The sequence below is a fragment of the Emydura macquarii genome, unplaced genomic scaffold, assembly GCF_026122565.2.
Source record: "Emydura macquarii macquarii isolate MOO-44397 ecotype Brisbane River unplaced genomic scaffold, CSIRO-AGI_Emac_v2 contig_2369, whole genome shotgun sequence".
Lineage (NCBI taxonomy): Eukaryota > Metazoa > Chordata > Testudines > Chelidae > Emydura > Emydura macquarii.
The window spans coordinates 2073796-2092760 of NW_027132506.1; the positions used below are offsets into that span (position 1 = coordinate 2073796).

Sequence of the window (18965 nt, forward strand, 5' to 3'; positions counted from 1 at the left end):
CCCCAAGACTCGCCAGTAGTTTAAGCACGTCTGTTCCCTGAGCTCCACCGAGGTGGGTGGTCGGCTTATAGAGTGACAGCAGAAGAAAAGAATATATAGCCTTTGCAAAGGGATTTATAAAACAATTGCTCTTTACTGTAGACTGCACAGGAGAGCTACAGATCTAGGCAAAACAATAAGCACCTGTGTATGCCAGCCCTGCCTCAGTTTCCTCCCCACTCTTGAGCCTTCTTTGGGATTTGGGTCAAGGTCCATTCAGGATTTCAAGTCCCCTCTCCTGGACCTCACTCCTCTGGCTCATGGCTTCCCAGGAACAGGGAGTTTCTTCTCAAACCCCAGAAAGAGCCGTGGCCAGTCCGGCAGTCACACAATTCCTTCTCGCTCGCCCTTTGTCTCCTGAGTCTCTCAGTGGCTGGTTTTTAAGCCTGGTGTCCGTCCTAATACCTGATTCCTTTGTTCCCCCTTTTGGGATTGTTCATTCCTTCAAATCATACTCCTTCTGCAGACAAGCAGGGTCCTACTAGGGCCAGACCTATTCAGTTACTGACGGTCTTTAACTTCCATAGGCAGACACTGAGGCGCCACTTCCTGTCTCCTTAGCACAAGAAGTATCTCTGGAAAGAAGTTAACTCCTGAGACCAAGTAGGTAGCAATGTAACTGCGAGTAGGTAAACTGAGTCAGACTGTTTTCATAGAAATGACACAGACATTCCCATGTTCTCCACAGATAGGTATCTGCTGGTATTTAAGTCTGACTCTTAAATGCATTGGTTATTGAATGGCTCTTTGAGAGGAGATCATCATTCTAACGCAAGCTAAAAATGAATAACGTTACGCTGCAAGATGCTAGCGGTTGCCATCAGTGGAAGGGTTTTGGATCCAAAGATAATCACAGATCTCATTAAAGCCAATGTCTGTGCCAGGCACTGTCTGTCAGTCTCAACAGAAGGCCCTTTATATAGAAAAAGTGGTGGCAGACACTGGCGGTGACTCCCCAAAGCAGGCAGGTCAGAGCCTAGTCCTGTGGAATGAGGGGTTCCTTTGGTTGCAGGCTGTGCGTGCTGGAGGTTGGAAGTCAGGAGAAGGAGCTGTGAGTGTGACCCTGACAGGAAGCAGAGACAGAGCTTCTTGGGCACAGAGCTCGCAGGAGAGGAAGATGTGGGGATTTCTGAGCAAGGACACTGCCTGCTGCTGTGCGATCCTCCTGTACTCAGGGTAATAAAACCGAAGCAAACCCCAAGATTACAGCAAGGAGAGACCTGACCTGCCTCACTAATTTTAAGATAGACGGGCAACAGTGACGTAAAAATCTTCCCAAAAGCTGCCGTATAAAAGGGCAGTCTAAGAGCGAGACCTTGCTAGAACCGGGGCACACCCTGCTGAACTAATTTCATTAAAAATAGTAATGAGATGGAGGCCTGTTTCTGCCTGGAAAAAGGGCAGGGTGGAGAGACCTGAGGCAGCTCTGTCTAACTGTAAGGGTTTGGGGGAGCAAGCAGCATTCCCTTGGATGGGCACAGGACAGTAGCTATGATAGCATTTCAATAGCTCCTAGATGGCTGCCAATGAGATCGGCTCCCTGCTGCGCTAGGTGCTGCACATACCTGTAGTGACAGATGATGCTTGCACTGAAGAGCTCGCAATGTAAGTAGACAAGAGACAGATGATGGAGATGCTGAAGGTCTTACCTGAGGTCAGAGCTAAGAACAGCACCCGGTTCTCTTGAATTGCAGGCCAGTCCAGTGGTGAACGCTGCCTCTGTGATTGTTCCCCATGCGTGCTTCCTATAGGACTAACCCAAGGGGTCCGCTCTGGCTATTCTTCTGTTTCCTGAGTTCTCAGTGCGGGGGTCACACACAGGCATCAGGGGGTCGTGACCACCCTGCTTCTCTCCTGTTGCTAAATGGGAGGAGGCCCCAGGATGGGCCTTGATACACTCATGGGTATTGATCCCAAATCACAGGGCCATCTCCCTGCCTCCTTTCACTTGTTGCAGAGGATAGAGGGCCACGTACGGGGAGTGCGCCATGGCGCCCCCAAGAGGTTGCCCACAGAGATAAGAGAACAGCTGTTATCCCGGTTAGAAGTTTCCTTTAGATCGGGGCAGAGGCACATGTTGTAGGAGCCAGCCCCATGGTTCTAGTCCTGCCCCCTACGTGCATGTGATTGCTACAATAACTGCATCCATTGCATGGAGTCACTACAGTGCCATATAATTCTACACACAAAGTTGCGCTGATCTCCAGCTTAAAAGTACAGCAGGGTTCTCAGCTGCTCCTGCCTTGCCTTCCCTTCTGTGCTGGTGCTCACAGAAGCATCCTGCATCTCAAAGGAAACTTTTAAAGCATCTCAGCTGGCCAGAACGATTCCTTAACCTCAAAGGGAGGAAATCATCATCACTGTGGGCATGCTGAGCTCTTCTTATCTGTCGAGATCAGGGCCCCATCGTGCCTGGTGCTGAACATACCTACGGTAAGTGATAGCTCTTACCTCAAAGGGTTTAACACCAAATGAGACAAGACAGACAAAGGAAAGATTATTATCCCCATTTTACAGATGGGAGCTCAGACCCAGGGTGATCCAGTGACGGGCCCAACGGAAGGCTCTGAGAGGGAACAAACTCAGATTCCCAACTCCTAGGGCAGTGCCTTAACCACTAGACAATCCTTCCCCTCTGCCATTGCTATTTAGCAGACAGGTTAATATCCAAATAGTCCCATAAATCACCTCCCCGCTCCTAGGCATCAACATGGCAGAACAGTCTATGAGATGAGTAGGTTTTACACACCGTCCTGCAGCACTTACAGCAAATGTTGCAGGCCCTTCATGAGGTTTTGCCGGGGACCTGGCCCCCCTCTGTCTGGCCCTGCTCTGCCATCCCTCACTGTCCCCCCTGGGCACACGTGTGACACAGAGTCTATCAGCATGGGCACGCAGCGCCAGCCTACGACTGCATGGGAGGAGCAAGAGCTCTGATGTTTTTCCCTCTCTTGCACAAATGTCCCTGGCCCCCCCAGCCATCTGCAACCCCCATGGCAGACTCTCCCCCAGCTGCTTTTGGGACCCCCCCCAGAGGCCTGTCTGCTCTGGAGTCTGTCCTTCTCACCCCCAGCACCTGGCCTGTTGGAATCTGGAAAGTTACAGCTCGCAGAGGCTCTTGCGCAGGGGCAGCTTGTTTAGCCAAGCCGCTCGGGGCACAGCAAGCGCCACAAGGTCCCCTCCTCCCCCCCCCGTCTGCCCATGCTCCAGCCCCATTGTCTAAACATTAACTATCTGTGTCTGCAGAGCGGGCGGGAAACACGGGGTCATAGGATCTGGGACCTGGCATCCCAGCCGGGCACTTGGATGCAGGTCCAGTTTGGTGCATGGCCTGTCCTGGCGAGGATCCTATCTTCTCAGGTGTGTTCAGCAAGCACATGCGGGAGAAGGCGGGGGAGCGCTCCATAGAGGGCTAGCACAACTCCTCTCCTGGTGTATTTCAGAGGTGGCCATGCAGTGTGTCTGCACCAGGGAAGCCATGTGATTGTATCACCCACGCATGGCGGGATCAGCTTCCAAAAAGGGAGCAGTTGCAGTGGTCGCCAGGGTAGTGGGTCTTTTCTCCTGCTCTAGTAGTGGCTGGTCCACAGAAGAGGATGAGAGTCTACTACAGCTACCAGCTAATGGAGCTGCTCCTGTTGCTCATGCTTTCAGGGTAGGTCTGAGGTTCAAACCCCATTCTCAGCACCGGCTGGCTCAGTTATACGAAGCCAGGCTCTGCCTTGGGAAACAGGGTTTTAGGGGAGACAGAGCTCGGATGGAACGCCAACGCTCCCTTCCAGCCCAGCGTGTGGCGGTTACGCCCCAGAGCGGCTCTCCTGTCTCTGTGGCTTTGCTTGTGGCTTTGTGGGAGAACAATGACAAAATGGGAGGCAAAGACACAAGCTCTTCAGGGAGGGGGGCTCAGCTGTGAGTGTCTGGCAGCCCACATTTCCAACACAAGCTCCCGTGCTTTAGAAGACGAACTAGAGCAGCGAGCTGTACCCCAGTAACAAGCAGGCTCCCCCCCCCCAGCAGGACAAAATCTGCCCCTCCAGGGGTGATTAGCACCAGCTGCCTCCCTCCTGCCATTTAATGCATTATGCCTCCCTGCTTCACCCAGCCTGGTCTTGGGGTCTGCACCACGAGAGAGCATCAGCAAATGAGCACAGAGCCTGTAAATGTAAGCAGCATTGTCCATTTGCTTGGCAATCAGGTGTTTATCCACACACACCCCTGTGCAGCCAGGCAATGCTGTTATCCCCATTGTACAGCTGAAGAAACTGAGGCACAGAGAGAGGTGCCCAAGGTCTTTCAGGCAGTCTGCGGCAGAGCAGGGATTTAAAGCCAGGTCTCCCAAGTACCAGGCTAGCACTCGGGCTATCCAGCCGCCCTGCTGGCACCTGCGAAGAAATCACAACAGCACAAGCACTCAAGGAGGTTAGCGGAAGGAGCCAGAGGATCACCTTGTTCCTAGAAAGCTTGAGTTGGCTCCGTCCTCCCTTTGCTCAGGAGTTTTTGACTCTCTGATTTCTCCTTTGAGCCTTTTCAAGAAATCACAATAGACACAGGCAGCACTGACTGTCTCCCGCCCCCTTTAATCCAATCCTGCCCTAAGTCGCCATCTCTCAGTGATCCCAGGTCCCCCTCTCACCAGCTTCACTCGGCCACTAATTGCCATCTGCTGCCTTTTATCGAGCCCATGTCAGGGATTTGGTTTGTCTCATCACAGCTGGAAGAGGAGTGATTTCAGACTGGGGGGGCTGGAGAGAGGGCTCGTCCAGCATGCCCCTTGCTGATACGGACCAGAGATCAAGCTTGAGGGTCGCCTACCTTTCCATAGATCTTTACACAGAGTGAAGATCAGAGGGTCACAGGTCCCGAACCACAGCCTGCCCTAGAACCACCCCCCCCTCCTGTGGGTTTGTGATCATATCCCATCCCCCACGCCGCACCAGCCTCCCTGCTCTTACATAACCATCTTACCCTGCTTTGTGAGAGGCCCTGAATGGCCGTGTTGTAAGTGTCAGTCTGTTCTGGGCTTGTGTCAGGCAGCATGGCAAGCCAGTACATTTCATTATTCTGCCCCTCATGTGATGGATTAATTCAGGCTCTACGTGACACACACACAGCTTGGCTTTGGAGGGCTCGGTGCTCCAGGCTAAGCAGGAAGGAGCTGTGTTTACACAGACTTGGGGCGAGGAGGTTTGGGGGAGGGGAGAGAGATGTGAGCGTCACACAGGTGTCAAACCGGGGTACGGACTATCCACATGGACCCTACTGATGTGCACTACCAGGTTGTTAATGCACCTTGAGCTCGCCCTGTTTCAAAGAGGCCAAGATCAAAGCGCCCTGATGAGCTGGGAGTGCATATTAACAGTTAGACCTCAGCAGGCTAGCGGGGACCGGGGGTAGAGTCAGGCCCTGGCTAGATGCAGTCTAACGGTTCGCAGAGACAAGCCTGAAAACTCCAGCAACTAAACTTTGGCCACTACTAAAAATAACACAACAGGGAAAATAATGCCTCAAGCACGGCACGCTGCCGTAACCTTAACGCTGCCCCCTGGGAGACCAAGCAGCCAACCCCAAGCTTCAGAGAAGCAGGAAATGCAAGGAGGAGCAAAGAGGCACCATCTCCCATTGCTCACTATGGAGACGATTCAAAGCCAGCCAGGGCTCATGGTGACTGCAGAGGGAACCCCCTGTCTAGGCCCGGTTGGTGGGACCAGCCCCCCTCACCCACCCTCAGCCCCCACAGGGCAAATCCCAAGGGCCACCTCCACAGGGGTAAATGGGCTAGCTCCAGGGAAGTCCATTTACCCCAGCTGGGGGTCTACTCCCATGCGTCCAGTCCCCTGAGGTGAAGATTTGACCTTTTGATGCTGGTTGCTATGGATACAGAGGGTAGATAATCTAAGCTGATGGCTCCATTTTTTTTTCTTTTTAGCAGCTCAGGGTTTTTTTGTTTTTTTTTGTCTTCCCCTCCCTAGGCCGCTGTGCCATGTCTCTAGCGAGAATGCTGCATGCCCAATCCCAAGGTCACCGCCAGTCAGTGTGTGCCCTGAGCGACTGCAGGAAGCAAAACCATCCGAAAGTGTCAGAAAGAGTCAGTGCAATGCATCATGGGCCGGGGCTCAGCCAGTGCAAATCAGGCTGGCTCCACTGATTCCAGCGGAGATTGCCTCGGGGATTCCAGTGATGCTATGGCCAACCATGGGAGCAATGCTAAGTGACACCAGCTGAGCATCTGGCCCATGGACTCCAATGAAGCTGCACCGATGTACATCCCCTGGGGATCTGGCCCATTGTTTCAGTGAAACCAGTGAGACAATGTTAGAAAAATGTTTCTTCTTGTTCCAGGGGAAGTTTCTACCTATCAGCCAACCGCCTTGCGACCGAAAGAATCAGTCGATTTTTAATGTGCCCAAAACCACGCAGCTTTGCATCAGATTACACATATTTGCATGAAGTTTTGCCTGATGGAGCAGAAGGCTTCTCCCAATCCCCTAAAAAGCCAGTTAATTAGCTCAGCCTCCCTTACCTCCATGTCAATTAATGGACACACCCTCGTTTCAGGGCCCAGGGCTGGTAACTACTAGTAGAGGGGAGGCGTGGCTTCTTCAAATAACACCAGCTGGGAGGTGGTGCAAATGCCCCTATTTAGCAGGGAAAGAAAGGCTGGATTGAGTGGTCGGAGCGGAGGAGGATAGACTTGTAGGAAGGGCTGTGCCCAGCCAAAATTGGGGCGGGGGGATGAGTGCTGTTTGGTTTAACGTTGTGGGCTTTGAGTTCAGCCTGGAAGGGGTGAATTGCGGGGCTCAGCCAGGTGATGACCCCTCCTAAGAGCACAATGATGATTTACAAGCCTGTGAACCCTGGCTCAGAGGAGAAACTGAGGCACCGCCCTGCGAGAACCTGTAGCAGCTGATGCTGGACCAGGTAAGCCTGTGGGCTCGGCTCTCCCCAGTGCAGCATTGCAAGATGGAAGGGCCAGAAGCTTTGCCGGGGTAAATCAGTGATGCTGCTGAGGCTGTGGTGATTTATGCCAGCTGGAAAACTGGCCTGTCATCATTATTTATGGCCACATTGAAATGGTGGACTTGGTAGAAATGGGTGCATACGATGCCTGTTTGGTTGAAACCAGATTAGGGTGAACCAATTTACTCCTATACAGAGAGCCAGCCCAGCAATATAGGATTTAAGGATGAATAGGCTTTGGGATGGAGAGAGGTAAATTTCCCCTACGTACCCTGCCGTGAGCGAAGGCACGTGCCTAGAAGAGCCATGAAGGTATTCGTTGGTGCTGTTATCCACACAGCAGCGTGTTATAGGAGACCTGTGGGAAGCTGCTACTTCCACTTGATCTATCTACTCAAGTAGCCCCGTAGGTCTGTAACAGGAAGGGCTTCTTTTTACTGCAGTGCGAAATTGAGGTAGAACTTGAGTTTTGCCCCTCACCTAGCTCCGGTCCGCCACAAAACCTTTAGCTCTGCTAATGTGATGTTTGAAGCTCAGGCTTGCTGTACTATCAGGGATGGGGGGAGATGAACTGATGTGCTACTGATATTAGATCTATTAATGGAGTAAGGAGGCCACTACAGACTACAGAGGAACTCCACTCAGCTTGTCAGCTGCTGATCACATCATGATGTAGCTTCAGCGTTATTTCCCAGTGGGGCCACTCTCGCGGGAGCTCGAGAGGCATAACTCCTGCTTGCCGTGGCAATGGAGGAGACTTTCTTTGGCAGAAGGTGATACTGGCAAATGATTTGGTTCTTTAATTCCGTGCTAATTAGCGGATTTCACAGCCAGGGAGAAACGACTCTACCCAGGCTGCCATCGCCGTGTAGGATTGCTGACCCTCCAGGATTGTTCTGGAGTCTCCAGGAATTAGAGATTAATCTTTAATTAAAGACCGTCATGTGATGAAACCTCCAGGAATATGTCCAACCAAAATTGGCATCCTTATCGACGCCACATGGCAGTGGGAGATGCTGTTATTGATAAGTCAGTTACTGTCTCCCAGGAGAATCTCCCTCTGAACAGCTAGTCAATGTCTTGTTTTCTCTGACAAGCTTCTGCCGTGCTGTGCGTCCAGGGAATGCTGTGCTATTTTCTATAACTTGTCCTTTAGGACAAGCCTGCTGAAGCTTTCCGTAGTATCGATGTAGACATCACTCTCTAGATGTCTCTTATTTGATGCTTTTCTCTCTGTTTGGTAAAATGGTCAATAAAACCTATTTGGTTTAAGCCACTGGTTCTCATCCTTTTCCATACTGGGCCCCTCCCATTCCAATCAAGCCAGGACTCCCTCCCACTTAGCATTGTGGGACAAGCAGGCCCGTCATGGCCCTCAAGACCCATCCTCCAACACTGGAAGAGCTCTAGAGTGTCAGTTAGTTCGTTTTTTCCTTCTTCCACTTTTCTGAAGTTTGCGAAGCTTAAAAATCTACACAGCACGGAAAAAAGAAAATGAAGAAAAAGATTAAGAGATTCCTAGGTTCCAAGGCCAGAAGGGACCATTGTGAACATCTAGTCTGACCTGTATAACACAGGCCAGAGACCTGCCCCCAAATACGTTTTATTTTAAAAGGAAGTATCTTTTTAAAAAAATCTTGATTTTAAAAATTGTCAGGGATGGAGAATCCACCACGACCCTTGGTAAATGGTTCCAATGGTTAATTACTCTCACCGTTAAAAATGTACACCTTATTTCTAGTCTGAATTTGTCTAGCTTCAACTTCCAGCCATTAGATTGTACACCTTTCTCTGCTGGATTGAAGAGTCCATTATTAAATATTTGCTCCCCATATGGGTAGTTAGAAACTGTGATCAAGTCACCCCTAATCTTCTCTTTGTTAAGCTAAATAGACCGAGCACCCAGAGTTTATCATTATAAAGCAGGTTTTCGGAATCCTTGAATCATTCTTGTGGCTCTTCTCTGAACCCTCTCTAATTTATCCTTCTTGAACTGGGGGTGCTGGAACTGGACACTGTATTCCAGCAGGAGTCACAACAGGGCCAAATACAGAGGTAAAATAAGCTCTCTAATCCTACTTGAGATTCCCCTGTTGATGCATCCCAAGATCGCATTAGCCTTTTTGGCTGCACCACGACCTCCCAAATCTTCCACCACAACCTCCCAAATCTTTTTCAGAGTTACTGTTTCCCAGGATAGAGTCCCCCATCCCATAAATATGGCCCCCATTCTCTGTTCCCAAATATACACATTTTACAATTAGCCGTACTAAAGCACACACTGTTTGCTCGCACCCAGTGATCCAGATCATTCTGTATCCAATGACCTGTTCTCTTCATTTACTTACCACTCCTCCAGTTTTTGAGGCATCTGCTAATTATATTAGTGATGATTTTGTTTTCTTCTAGGTCATTAATGAAAATGTTAAATAGCATAGGTCCAAGAATCAGTCCCTGCTACACACCACAAGAAACTCCCGATTGATGATGAATCCTCATTTACAATTACATTCTGAGACTGATCAGTTAGCCAGTTTTTAACCCATTTAATGTGTGCCCTATATCTTTTATATCTTTCTAGTTCTTTAATGTCATATGGTACCAAGTCAAACACCTTATAGAACCCTAAGAATATTACATCAACACCATTACCTTTACCAACCAAACTTGTAATCTTATAAAAAAAGATATTGTTAGTTTGACAGGATCTATTCTTCATAAACCTTTATTGACTAGCATTCATTATATTGCACTTCTTTAGTTTTTTATTAATCAAGTCTCATATCAGCTGCTCCATTATCTTGCCTGGGAATAATGTCAGATTGACAGGCTTATAATTACTCAGGTCATCAAGTTTACTCTTTTAAAATATTGGCACAATTTTAGCTCTTCTAGCCTTCTGGAATTTCCCCCGTATTCAAGACTTATTGAAAATCAACATTAATGGTCCAGAGAGCTCCTCAGCCGGCTATTTTAAAACTCTTGGATGCAAATTATTTGGACCTGCTGATTTAAATTCTAGTTAAAAATGTCTAACTTCAATAGCTGCTGTTTAACATACTCCTGAGATTCTAGTGAAATGGAAAGTGTGTTATCATATGATATGACTGCCTAATGTTTTTCTCCAAATACAGAACAGAATTATTTATTGAACACTTCTCTCTTCAGCATTATAATTTAATAATTCTACCATTTCCATCTAATAATGGACCAAATCCATGTTAGGATTCTTTTTGTTCCTAATATACATAAAAAAACCGCCTTCTTATTGTCCTTAACGCTGCTGGCCATAGAATTCTCCTTGTGTCCCTTTGCTTCAATTTTCTACAATTCCTAGCTTCTGATTTATATTCCTTATTATCAACTTCCCCTTTCACCCATTTGTTATATATGTATATTTTTATTTTGTATAGCTGCCTTCACTTCCTCTCTAAATCAGATCTCTCTTTAACCAATGTAGCCTTCTTCTTTATTTGTGACTTTTGGGGCACTTAGTAAGGTGTTGTTAGCCAATTCCCATTTATCATTCCAATTTTTCTGATTAAATTCTTCCTCCCAGTTGATCTGGCTCCAAATAGTTTTCAGCTTTGTGAAATTGGCCCTTTTAAAGAACCAAGTATATATAATTACTGGTCTGGACTTGATTCTGTTTGAATATTTAATATGTTATCAAATCACGATTGCTTCCTAAGTTACCGTTAACTTTTAGTTCTGTGATCAATTCCTCTTTATCTGTCAAGACATGGTGTAATATAGAATTCCCCCATGTTGAATGCAACACTTTGAGTTAGGAAATTGTCATCTGTAATATTTTGAAATTCCAAGAGTGTTTTAGTACTGACAGCATGAGCTCTCCAGTGTATGTCACTAAAATTCAAGTCCCCCATGATCTCACAGCTTTTTCCCCCTACGCATCATAAATAGCTGCGTATGGAGACACTTATCCTGTCCCCTAGTGTGTTTGGTGGTCTGTAGCAGACACCAACTAATACCCCATCTTGTGCTTTATCCATTAGGACATTATTCCGTAAGCATTCAAGATCATTTTCTTCCAAGTGATCAATGACTTGGAAACAGGCAATGTCATTTTTAACATAATTCTGCTCTCCCACCCCTTTTGCCCACTTGAGCCTTCCTGAAGAGGTTATAACCATTGATTTTAACATCCAGTCATGGGAATCATCCCATCAGGTTCCAATAAAACCAACCAGTTCAAATTTATGCTCATAAATGAGTAATTCCAGTTCCTCTTGTTTGTTACCCAGGCTCCTAGCATAGGCAACTAAAGAATTTCTTCTCTTCGTGTCCTTTGGCTTCTTGATTAATTTGTTCACAACAGCATGATTTTGTGCTGAATGCTCCTGTCTTCCCCCTTTTTTACCCTCCTTTTTATTATTAGTTCAACACCCTCCTGTCCTGAGAAGATGACACCACTTACCTAGCCACCAGTGTACTTCCGGAATCTGTTGGTGTTCGCCTTCCTTTGTTTAACTTGTTCTTAAAAACCTCTGATGCTGGGTATTCCACCTCATTAACTGTATTGCAGTCAGAGAGGAGGTGAGGGGGGACCAAAAATCCAAAATAAAAAAAAATCCTTTTTCAATAACTGACCTGAAAATTGCAATTAGAATTGAAAATGTTCATTTTGTTTTGAAATTCACCAGTGCCCAATTTAATCAAGCTTGACACTGTCCCTGTGAAACCTTTCATTTCTCATGAAATCTCAGTTTTTGATAGAAAGACTTTTCAGTCAACAAATTCAGAGCAGTTCTAGTCACACCCGTGTTCCCCTTTTACTCTGCCTATAGGAGAGGGGAAATTGTATGTGCAAATGACCTGCTATGCATGCAACTACTTGCATGTGACTTATCTGCTATTCGTGTGCAGTCACAGTGATTCCATGTACACATTCATGACTTCACTACTCTGGAATCCATGGAGTTACTCCAGTAATACTGGAGCGATGTGGCTCAAAACCTAGGTGTGCAATTGCATGGGCATTTCCTTACATGCAATCCAGAAAAACAGGTGCCTAGGCCTAATCCTGCTCCCACCCTGGGGTTAAATCAGTCAGAGTCAGAGCCTTTGTGTTCTAGAAATGCAGGAAACCTCATTGCGAAGACACCATTCTCCTTCCCCAAACTAGGAAGGATTTGAAAACAGGGCAAAAGTGCCAACGGGATATGCCTGGGTTGTTTTTTTTTTCTACTGGTCCTCAGGTCCAGCCTTCCCTGCCCCCATTCCAGCCTCATTACCAGTACACCCATGATGCATGTGGGAGGTTAGTGATTTAGTGAAAAAATAAACCCAGTGCCTCCAGGGCCAGCGATCAGTGTTTGTTTCTGCCTTCTGTAAAGTTAATTGGTTTAGATTTTCCAGGAACAAACAAATGAGAGAAAACCGTTCCCAGCGTGCAAAGATCATGCCTGCTTTCTGTTGAATTATAATTGCAAATAATGTTTTGAAATTGCATTAACCAATTATTCATCGTTGTTTTATTGAGCTTCCCCCAGCACATGATAGCTGAGAGTAAGCACAATGATATAAATAATACTCTAGGGTAAAGGACAGGGCAATAAAACAAACCAGTTTCTCACCCCCGCATTGCAGCCATTTTCTGAAAGTAAATACTCTGCTGGCTTGAAAAAGCCACCTGTCCTAGGATTTGACCATGAGCGAAGAGCTAAACTGATCCACTGGGCTGTAAATGCTGCCAGAGTTGGGATGTGGAAAATCAGAGCCCCATGGTTGCAATGTATCCTGATGGAAAAGGCAGAGGCCTAGAACTCAGGAGACCTACATTCACATCTCATCTCTGCTACTGGACTGTTGCATGACCTTGGGCAAGTCACTTCCCTCCCCCTCTCTGTGCCACAGTTTCCCCATCTGGAAAATGGGGATAATGCTAGTGACCACTTTGAGATCTACTGATGGTAAGAATTGAGGTATTATTATTTAACCATGAATCCTGTCTAAAGAAACAATCTCACCCACTGTCTAAGCCCTTGACTTTTCTTCCACCCAAGACCCATAATTCATCTAGGACTTCTTTCCACAACCCTTGTTCCGTAATCCTTTCTGTAAGGACCATGAGATTAGGGTTGCGGCAAGAAAACAGAGATGGGTTTTTGGTGCTGGGCAGGGAAGGCTGCTGATTCTCAGTGGGTTGGTTGGATAACATGAATAAGCATCAAATGACATTTCCCAGACTTTACAGCTGTGGGCCTCACATCAGCGAAATGAAACGGATTGATTGTGTCCTCTATAGCCCGGCATCGTAATGATCAAGCTAAAGCGCTCACTCCAAGTGCCTTGGGTCAGATCTTCATCATGCAAGGCTGCAGCTGGGCAGGAACTCTTTGACATAACTTCATTTGCCAGAAAATGCTAATTCATTACAACTAAAACTTTAATCTGAATTGTAGCAGTTTTGACTAAACTTTTGTTGGGAAGATTTCTAGGGTCCAGCCTGGAATTTCTGCTCATGGAGAGCTGCCCCGGAATAGCCAATGGCCCCATGGTTGGGGCACTCGCCTGGGCTGTGGGAAACCTAGCTTCAAATCCCTGCAGACTGGAATTCTGGCTTTCCAGACAGCAATATATGATCCTTGTAACTCTCCCAACGGTGATGTAAGAGCGTGAGAATCAGTCCAGGGCAGACTGTTAAAAACCAGGGCACAAACCCCAAATCGATTGTGAGCTCTGAACTTAGATTTCACCCAGCAAGTACAAGCTCCTCAGGCATTTGAACAGCCTTAACATGGAATCACCGAAGGTTCTCCGGTCTGTCTGGTCATCCAGGTGAGCGTATCTGTCCGATCAATGGCCCCGTACACCAAGAATCGCAGCAGTATTCAGGTTACTGCAGTCACTTACCTCAGGTCAATTGTGCTTTAGGTCTCACACCAAAGACAACACTTATAGCCGATCTTATAGTAAACTATATGAAGATTTATTAAATAGGAAAAGGAAATACAGGCTTTTATAATCAGCAACCTCAATTTTCCTTTAGGGCTAACCCAGGCTAAGCAGCTGGGGAGCTCTTGCTTATGCCTAGAAACCTCTTACTCCTCCTTTTGTCCCCCCCAGTCCAAGCAGCATAGAGATACCTAGTGCTTTTGTCTGGGGGTTTTATCCCCCACCTGCCATGTGCTCTGAGCTGCAAACTCAACTGATGGGAGTCCACTTGCATGACGCATCTTCCCGGGGAGGGAAGCGAAATGACAATAAGGGTCTTTAGTCTTTTTGTTGACGATTCTGAATCCCCATGTAGGGAGTTTCCAGTTGTAAGATCCAACCGTAACCTGTCCGGTATTGATGGGCCTCCTCTTTGGGAAGGTGTGAAACAATTTCTGTAGAAGAAATTCACACTAATGTCCCTCTCCTGTCTGGCAATTAAGATGGTTACAGAGGCTCACAATACAACCGCTCAGATATTAGCTTACGGTATAGGACACAGATATTGCCAGCAAGATGAATGCAGGCAGCAACGCACACGTATCCAATAGAGTCTAACCACTAAACACTTTCTTATTCTAATATCTATTTTATCAATATCAACCCACAGGTGAGCACACACGGCACCTGTCTGTCTGTGCACGTCCAGCTGAGACTTGGGAACCTTGGCACAAGCTGGCACCTGGCCTGCCCGCGTCACAGTACTTTCTCTCCTTTTGAATGTGTTTTAGTGGGAGGCAGAACTGGTCAATTTTTTTTCATCAAAACATATTTGTCAACGTGTCCAATGGCTCTTTGAGCACAATGAACGCTGTCTCTGAAAATTTTCACTTGGCCAAAAATGTCATTTTTGGTTAGTATCAGAATTAAAAGTGGGACATTAATAAAAATTAATCAGATGGCATTTGAGTTCCAGCAGAGCCAGCTCCTTCATGAATATAGACAGGGATCTCTGGGCAGATCGAACAATCTTGTGTGGGAGGGGTTGTTTCTTTGTCAGAATATGAGTTTTTTTCCTGGAAGATACAATAAAAACACAAAGGGTTCCTGATCAAGTGATTTCCTGTCTCTGATGTGAGAGTGATTAGATTGTTTTGCGCGCGCACACACACAGACAGACAGACACACACACACACAGATCACTCCTGCAGTTTGTGCAGTGGAAACAGAACCTGTCCCACCAATTGATGTGCAGCCCCTTGGCCACTGTTCATTCAGCTCCCAGCTGAATTAGGGAATCTTGGTTTGTCCCTGTCGCTGGAGTTTGTGACCCTAGGATCTGTGTGGGTGTGATTGAATGCACCCCTGTACTCACACCCTACACACCACTGTAATAATCTCTGTATAAAATATGCCTTGTAATATTTTCATGTGAAAACTAATAACTTGCTGGTCAATAATGGCATGATAAAATGTCTGTAGCATCATTATAGCTAAAGTTCTGAACAGATGCTGAAATCACAACTGAGGTGTGTTTACCAGACAAGTCTGGGGAGGAGGTAAACCTTTTTCTCAAAGACAAAGGACAAGCTGACACCTCTAGCCAGGTGTTATCAAAGCTGACAGGTGAGCCCCTGTCAAGTGGCTATTCTTTAGCAGGAAGGGAGACTGGAACAAACAGATCTGAATGTTAGCAAACAACAGCTTGGAACCTCTTTCACCACGGGACACCTTGTTTTCGTCCTCACAGCTGAGAATGAATTTTGTCTAAGACTAACCTTCAGGAAAATGCTTTTCAAAGGGTGACTGAACTATAAAAGTGAGGGGCAAAAACACCCCCCCAGTGTTTGTCTCTGTCCATCTCTCTTTCCCCTAAGACAACAAATGAAATAGCCTTTGGACTTTGGGAGCAGATCCTGGCCTGATAATTTAATCAGCAGCGTTACTGGGAACATGTGGTAAGGAATTTCACCTTGAACCAAGTCTAGCTTGTTCAGTTTTAGTACTAGGAAGTGTTCTATCTTTATTTCTCTTGGAACCATTTTTGCTTTTCATCCCATACACTTGTACTCACTTAAAATCCATCTCTTTGCAGTTAAATTAATTTGCTTTATTCCTTAATCAAGCAATTCAGTGTAGCATTAAAACTGAATTGTGTGGGTCACTCCACTGAAAGAAGCAAACTGTGGTGCATTAATCCCCTCAGAGGGGCAATGGACCTACTAGATCTGGACTGGCCAGTGGAGGGCTGGCCAGTGCAGAACACAGGTTTTTGGGAGGAAACAGGCCTGGGAGTGTGTGTTGGAATCACCCTGAAAATAGTAACCAAGACTGCTGAATGCCAGAGTGTGGCTGGTGTGTTCCTGCCAGGCTGCTGGGGTGAGAGCTGCTGGACCAGGCTGTGGCTACGCACAGACACGCTGCGTGCGACCTGCAGGCTGTTTGACTGTTCCTGAGCAGCTCAGATGGGAGCTACAGCAGCAGAGCATTGTGAGGCATTTCAGATTTCAGGGCAGGAGGTGACATGGTCCCTCACTGGTCTGGATTGCATGCCCAGCCCTGCCCATTCACCCATGCCATGCTGGCATCCCTGCCCATTCAAGGGTCCCTCCCCCAAAGCAGTGTCCACCGAGACCCGCTCTAGCCCATTCCTGTCTGCCTCCTTCACGTGGTCCAGGCTTCTCCTTCCCTTCCTAGACCACTGGGCAGCGTTGCTGAGCGCTGCAAGGCAGCTGCTGGGTCACTGCCCAGAGGTGGCTGCATTTCGGTGGTGGGTCAGTAATCCTGGTCTCCGGGAGCAAGGGGCTCTTTGGGATGTGCCGTGCCGGGAAGGTGCTAGAGCAATGCAAGGGATTATCATCACTAGCTGGTTCTCTCCATAGCTAAGAGCTCACCCGGCCCCCGCAGAGCTCCTAAGCCTGGGTCTTGCCTGTAACTCAGCAGTGAGCCCCCAGCCCTGCTCCCACGGCCCTGTGCAGTGAGTGGAAGTTTTCCCATCACTCTCAGGACAGCTGGGCAGGGCTCTGATTCAGGAACAGTCCAGCTGGGCAGTGGCATAAACACTGATCAGAGCCTTCACTCTGCAAGATTGTTATGTGGCCGGGCGAGTCACTGTTACCAGGAGATTTAAAGATTTAATCTGTTTGGGGCCCTTTCCATTCATCTCCTGGTTTTGCCCCTTCAGGGGTCATGTTCTCAAGCTTTTCTCCTCAGTGATGAAGTTTTACTGATTTATAAAAACACCAGCTGAGATTCTGAGCTGATCCCAGGATTCCAGGGCTGGGACTATTGCAAGACACACCATAAGAATCGGGAAGGTCGTGTACACTGTGGATTTGCCTGCTTGGACCTAACAAACGCATTGATTCTGAGTCCAATCTGGTGTGAATCCAGAGTCAGTGCAAGGAAAGTCACATGGTGCGAAACCAGCTCAAGATCGGGACCGGGGGCCCTGAATCAGCAAGCTCCCTACCTCCAGAGCTTCTTTGATGGGGAGAGTGAGAAAACCATTAACTTTTAGGCCCATCGAAATTACCTCATCACATTTACAGATGGGGACTGAGGGCCAGGCAGATTCAGCAACTGGCCCATGGCCAATCTGGGGAACAGAACCCCAATCTCCTGAGTTCCTGAGCCCATGATGTTCTTGGCATGTCTCTGGGCCTTTCCTCTAGGGGCGGTCAGCAGTTGCCCATTAGCTTCTCCATCTAATCTAGATTGAACGCTCCGGAGCAGAGATCCTGGCCTTAAGTGTTCTTGTGATGTGTTTTAAGCAGCAGAAAAGAGCCTGGAATGCCACCATCCCAGCCCTTCCCCAGCAGTCTTGGTTGGCTTAGATTCCAGAGCGAGTGTCCCTAGGGTCAAATTTGCTGCCATGTGCTGGGGCTGACACTCAAACACGCTTCCCGCAGCTGGGACGATCCTGCCGGCATTTGGGGTGAGCTCAGTTGTGTGGCCTGGTGCTGACCTCCAGTCGCTCACTGCTGCTCCAGGCTCCCTGCCCTCTACTCACCCTGGGGGGATGGAAATACCGTGCTCCTCCCAGCCCTCAGTGATTGCTTGTTGGGGGGCAGAGGGGTTTTCTGTCTTAATGGCAGGTGCACGGAAGCACAGCTGGCCTGGTGCCACCAGGACTGGGCAGGTGCACATGGTCCAGTTGCAAACAGCTGTGTAGTCCAGCCACTTTCAGACCCCTTGCTATTCACTGTGGGTACAGTTAGAGCTGGGCAAAAGTGTCTGGCTATTTGGCGACACCAAAACCACTTGCAGCTGTGTGTCGATTTGGCTGAATTGGCTGCTCAGGAAAAAATATCTGAATAAATTGAAATGGTTTTTTGGGGGAGTTGCGGGGTTCAGTTAGAAACAACTTTTCCTTTCAAAACTTCCTAACGAACCAACGAGAGTCACACACGTCACAGAACCAGCTCCGCAAAGGTGATGTCCTGATGGCAGCTCAGAATACACCTTGGCACCGGCCAGCTCTTGGCTGTGTTTAAAGATTGTGTGTGTGTGTGTGTGTGTGTGTGTGTGTGAGAGAGAGAGAGAGAGAGAGAGAGAGAGAGAGAGAGAATAAATGCAAGAAATCTTTCTGCACTAAAAACTGTGCAGGACAAACTGCATCTCCAGGGCAGATTTTTTCTTATCTTCCACTTAATTTCCCTCCCATTTTTTTAACTTTTCTTTAAAAAAAAAAAAAAAAAAAGATATAGGAGAGCAAGCGAGAAAGATTAATGCTCTTTCCATCTGCCCGCCAAGCTTTACTGGAAGGCTGATGATCCCGTGATACCAGAAACACTCTCCTTTCTTTCCTCATTAGGAAAAAGACCTCTGCAGCTATATTTATATATATCTGTATCTGCCATGTGCTCTACTTAATATGCAGACCCTGAAACTGCCTCCCTTTCACTTCTCAGTGCTGTGAAAGCCGCAAACCCTGCATGGGAGAGGGGAACAGGGACAGGACCTTACCCTGTCCCTGAAGTCAGTGGGAGTTTCCCATTGATATCTGTGGGTGCTGATCAACCACCACGTGTCAGTGTCCTCAATCCGGTTTCAGACGTCTCTGTCCTCCT

The 18965-nt window shown here is 47.6% G+C and overlaps 1 protein-coding gene across 1 annotated transcript in view; it reads left to right on the forward strand.

Moving 5' to 3' along the window:
* The first annotated feature begins 6802 nt into the window (after positions 1 to 6802).
* The window catches only part of SLC38A3 (solute carrier family 38 member 3), a 71901-nt gene continuing 59738 nt past the window's right edge, over positions 6803 to 18965 (forward strand). The window contains exon 1 of the mRNA XM_067561213.1: positions 6803 to 6957. The gene's annotated coding sequence lies outside the window, so the exon portion shown is untranslated. The remainder of the gene's footprint in view (positions 6958 to 18965) is intronic.